Genomic DNA, 6,000 nt, shown 5'->3' with positions numbered 1-6,000 from the left:
TGTCGAATGACAAATAGCAAAAACAGCCAATACAAGCTCACAATGTGCCACATCATTTAGAAAATTAGCTAAAAATAGGGACAGCAGGGTTAATGTGGTTAAACTGCTGGTAGAGTGAAATTAGTTAAACACATATTTAACAATATGACAAAAATGTCCATGAACAGTTTGCCCACTCCCAGCATGTATGTTATTGTGCTGCACTTCAATGTAATGTGTATCATGTGTTGTATTAACCTTTATTGAATCAAAATACTGCTCTTGAAGACACATCCACAATGTGCACACATGCGCACGCACACACGCACGCACGCACGCACGCACGCACGCACGCACGCACGCACACTTTATCTCACACACACACTCACTTTATCTCACACACACAATTGTATATATCCAGCAGTGTGGATTATAGATAGTACAGTAGCAGTACACGTGCGCGCGCGTGCGCACACACACACACACACACACACACACACACACACACACACACACACACACACACACACACACACACATACACACACACACACACACACACACACACACACATACTTTCTTTCTTTCTCACACACACAAGGCAACTATCCAGCAGTGTGGGTTGTAGATAGTGCTGTGCAGTGTTGGGTGCAGATCAGTGCTGATGGACAAGTCCTATTTATTTGGAGTTCTCCAGGCTGCCATCCTGAGGTCTCTCGGCTCTCGCTTGTGGAAGTGTTCAGGCCAAGTAGATAGAACCACCCCAAGGTCATGTTGGACCAGTGCCATACTTCTAAACTCCTGAAACTTACTGCACAGGCAGACACAGGCCTTCTCTCTCTCTCTCTCTCTCTCTCTCTCTCTCTCTCTCTCTCTCTCTCTCTCTCTCTCTCTCTCTCTCTCTCTCTCTCTCTCTCTCTCTCTCACTGTACAGCTTGCACAGTGTCTTCTTGTGAAAAATAGTTAATGGGAAGTGGAGCTTGTGCCTGGGAACCAAAATATGATTATACAATGATGCTTTGTTAAAAATGAAGGTTTTTATTTATTTATGTATTTATTTATTAAACATCGACAGACTCTCAGGTGATCAGGGAGAGCATTTCACAGACGAGGAGCGGTTGAGCAGATGCGGTCGCCCATGATGCGGTCGCCCACGGAGTGCAGAGTTTTGTCCTTGGGGGTATAGCAGCATGTTATTTCCAAAACAGAGTTTTGCTGTGTGAGTATAGTTCCTTGACGTAGGACTCTAAAATAAAGGCACAAACCACAATACACATACACAATAACCAAGCAATACACTGTACAGTATAGCAATGATTCTGTCATGTTTATATTAGGCCTTTTTTATTAACTGACTTCTGAAAATAATTAAATGAGAAACAGGGTGCTGAAATGAAGCCACAGGCTTGAAATCATTGTGTCCCATAACGCAGTGCCCTTGAATTTGATTTAACCAAGCATCAAATACATATTAGTGAATGACTTACTTTCTTTACTGAACTGAGAGGAAAAGTACATTGAAGTGATATTTTAGCACTATTACTTCATTACGCCACCGACACTTTAATCTACTGTGACTTACAATGTGGGCTCGTGCAGATTTCAAAAGGCAGTCAGTCGAGTGTAAGGTCAAACCCAAGCACAGTCAGTGATATTAGAGGACAGGGTGATGCATCACATGCCCTTTAAGACTTTGGAAAGGATTTTCCTTTTTGTCTTTGTCACTCGTTAAAGGAGTGGCATAGCAGACTTTAAGCTAGCTCCGATCAGAACCTCTGCCTCCAAGATGAGGTTCCTCTTCGTAGGGTGTCGGCAGAGTGTGACACCGGCCAACGGTAGCCAACAGTAGGCTACAGATGTTTACCTTTTTCCGCAATTTGTATCCAAAAAGCAAAGGTAGTCCTCCCTGCTCTCAGATGTTTGCAATTTTAGGACGGTTGGAAATGGCTGACTAAAAAAGCTATTTAAACGCTTGTTTCAACCCGTCGCTTAATTTTTCTTTTCCCCTAAATTGTAAATATCTGAGAACAGGGAGGACTACCTTTATTTTTTGGATATGATGTGCGGAAAAAAGTACAAATCGGTACTGTTGGCCACTGTTCACTGGTGTGACACTCTGTCGACACCCTACGAAGCGAGAGTTCAACTCGAGGCTATCGTGGAGGGTGAGGTTCCAAACTGGGCTAACTTTAAGCCTATAGTAGTCCATCAGAATGTCAAAAGGTTAAGGGCATGAATGTTCAGAGCACAATGCAGAGGACACTAGAAAAAGTGCCCCTCGGGGCACAGCTGGTCTCCACCAGGCCAGGTCAGGTTGTGGCCTCCTGGTGGCGCTATAATAGGCCAATGTGAAAAGGGTGCCATTTGTTCTTAAACACCATTGATGGCAATTGGATGATTTGAGGCATTTTGTTCCAAAAATGTGTTTTGCAAACATCCACCTGTTGGTGGCGCTATAACAGGCCAATGTGAAAAGGGTGGAATATATTCCTCAGCATAGTAGGAAAGTCTGTGAAAGATCTCACGTAAATTGCACGCTGCGTTCATGATTTGAGGCTTTTTGTTTGGATGATTTGAGGCATTTTGAGGCATTTTGTTCCAAAAATGTGTTCATGATTTGAGGCTTTTTGTTTCAAAAGGGCCAATCCTCCAAACTTTGAAAGCCTATGTTAGCCAATGGATTTTCAATGGATTATGTTACTAGTGGGTGTGCTAAATAACATACTAAATTCTTACGAAAAACAAACGTCTAGAAAGGCATCGTTTGCACGATGGCGTCCACGATGGAGCTGACGGGAGCTTAAAATGCCTATGGTTTCATTGCAAACCGACCACTAGGGGGCACTAGACGGCACTAGACGGCACTAGACGGATGGACGGACGGACGGGCGGACGGACGGACGGACGGACGGACGGACGGAGTGCAAAACATACTCTCTCCCCATGCCTTCGGCCTGGTGGAGACAATCAGCACAGCAGAAGAAAGAATGTGGAATCATTCTGAATGGCACACTATGAAGGCCATAAGGCCATTAGTGAGTGATCAGTGATTTTTGAGGGACTGGTACTGGAAGTGGTACAACTGATTGCGGCATGAATGCCCCATTTATGTCTCATTTTCTGTTCTTGAAATTTCAAACGGTAACTACACTGCAGTATTTCTGCAGTTCAAAAATAAAAATGTCAAAGGGGGAAAATATCCTGTAAAATGAGAGAAGCACAATATCTGTTGTTTTTACTTTCAACAAGAATATGTTCAAGCCACCTTGTGTTAATAAACAAAAGCCTCAAGCGCTCGGGTGGCGCAGTGGTAAGGTTCCTGCCCACCACCACGGAGGTTGTGGGTTTGAAATCCACCGCGGTGCATCCGACTAGCTATGGCGTCTATGCGGCCTGTATTTGGTGGAGGGAAACCAGGCGGGAAGGCTGGCGGTCACTGCACGTACTCCTACAGGCTGGGCGGCACCTGTCAGCAGGGAGTGTTGGGCGGGAGGAGTAGGACGAAGGCTCTAGTCTACATCCTCCCGGTGAGGGCTCCACACTGGCAGATGAGTCAGTAGGATACAACAGCAGTGACAACACAGAAATATGCATGTGACTACATTTGGGATATAAAGCGGCCCAAAATGTCTCATTGACCATGAAGTCAGGAGTCAATAATTACATAACACAATAACCCTCTGAAGTTGTTGTTTGTCTGAGGCCATGACCCTAAATTACTGCACAATATAGCACTACAGTATGTCTAAATTGCTCTTCAGTGTGGATTTCTCACACCACACTTTTGGGCACAACCCACATGTTGTCCCTATCTGTAACTTTTCTGAAAGGAGGTAATTTTCCAGTACATAATTTTCCAGTACAAGTCTTAAATTCTGTTAAATTCATCTAAAGGCTTATTAAGAGTATAATATATAAATACTTTTGGAATCAATATCTACCATTTTGATGTTTACATTACATCTGCTTTTATAATTTTACTTGTTTTCTAGACTGATTGCTTCAGAAATCTGGAGACCAAACAAACTGTGTTACAATGTACAGTGAAAGGTGTGTGCATCAATCTAAAACCGTGGTATGTTGTTATTATACCACAGCTGCGGGTATTGTTGGCATGACATTAAGCGGAGTGCCTTCAATGCTCATAGCCATGGTAATCACAATATATCATGCAGGCCTTGACTATATTATTATTTGTTGCTTTATACACAGTTGCCACTGATTAGCAACCAGATTCACCCATAATTTTACGCTATGATGCGCTGCCCTCCACACCCTCCTGTCTAGCTTGAGGGTCTTGAGCTCTTCAATGTTGTTATAGCTCCGCTGTCACGCCGCAGTGTGTCTATGTAGGTGGTGCATCTCTTTCCCTTCCTGGCGGTGCCTTGGGTTGGCTCCCACAGTGTCAGTTATTTCCGGATGCCTTACACAGTGCACAGCCTCATCCTTCTCTCTCTGTGACCTGTGGGAGACCCCTGTAGAGGTCCACATTTCTGATGTGGTCTGCCCTTGTGACTCCTATAGTGGCATCTGTAGCATTCTTGAGTAGATGCCATCCAGGGCCTTTTCCTACTCTACAGTGAGCATCCATGTCTCGGCACCATACAGCAGTACTGACTCCTCTTGAGGTCGTCTCTCATGGCAGATTTCCACACTCTCCTCATCCCATGCAAATGCAAGACATTCCAGGTAAATTCCCTCCGGACTTCCGTTCCTGTTCCGCCAGACACTGATATATTTGAGGTCCTTGATCACGTCCAGTTGGCAGTGGCAATGGTTTAGTCATCCTTAATTGTTAAATACGATTACTTTTGTTTTCTCAGCATTGAGCTTAAAGCCGTTTCTACTGCCAGTAGTTCCCTTCCTTTCTCTGCTGTCCAAGACTATAAGGCTGTCATCTGCATAGTCGAGATCGGTAAATTTTGATCTTCCTCGGAAGCAAAGTGACCCCGGTGCTGTCCTCCCTGCCACTGATTGCCAGTCTCAGGGAATGGTCCATCCTACAATAAAATCACACACGTGTTGAAGTGAGTGGTGCAACTCCGCGTGGGGGTCCCCGGGGGGTCCCCGGAACTTCCAGACCCACAGGAACGCGCCCAGGGGGCCGGGCCGGTTCCGGCGAGCCGCCACACGTCTGAAATGGTTGAGAAATGACAGTTACCGTGTGGTGGTCCCCGGAACTTCTGGACTCCCAGGAACGCGCCCAGGGGGGCGGGCCGGTTCCGGCGAGCCGCCCCGCGTCTGAAACGGTTGAGAAATGACAGAGATACCGTGTGGGGGTCCCCAGGGGGTCCCTCTACTGTACTGTACTGTCACTGTACTGTCACTGTACTGTACCGTCACACCCGAAATCATCATATACTGTGTGTGTGTGTGTGTGTGTGTGTGTGTGTGTGTGTGTGTGTGTGTGTGTGTGTGTGTGTGTGTGTGTGTGTGTGTGTGTGTGTATGTGTGTGTGTGTGTGTGTGTGTGTGTGTGTGTGTGTGTGTGTGCGCGCGCGCGTGCGTTAGACTGCACAACAGTGACACTTGGTGATGAAAACCAACCAAACGCTATTTTTGTGCTCGGACACAGCCAGGCAGAGACACACAAAGCTCCCTATAGGAGTGGTTGCACCACTCAAAAAGGAAGGGGACCAGGATGTCACCCTGTAGGACGCATGCATTACTAGGCTAGACTTGCATGTGCATATGCATGTGGTATGATAATGGGCATGTTTTATGGATTTAGCTGTACATCCAACCAACCAATGAAACAGGAAGGAAGAAAAACCTGATATGCTATCATCTATTATGTTGCAGCACTGTCCCCTCCATATTATTCCAAAACTTAATGGAAAGTGAGCATCTTGCTAATTTGGACTGATAAGTGACTGGAGTTTGGAAATAAATAATATAGTGTATAAATATCACCCTCAAAGAGTTCTGCATCAAAGTGTTTGGCTCTCTCTGTTACAAGAAAGAGATTGATTGAAATGGCCCTTTGTTGCCGGATATAAAGAGTTCCTTCAGAGGAAAGGGA

The sequence above is a fragment of the Electrona antarctica genome, assembly GCF_951216825.1.
Source record: "Electrona antarctica genome assembly, chromosome: 6".
In the NCBI taxonomy this organism is placed as follows: Eukaryota; Metazoa; Chordata; class Actinopteri; order Myctophiformes; family Myctophidae; genus Electrona; species Electrona antarctica.
The sequence above is the reverse complement of the archived record's forward strand: the minus strand, read 5'-3'. Positions refer to the sequence as shown.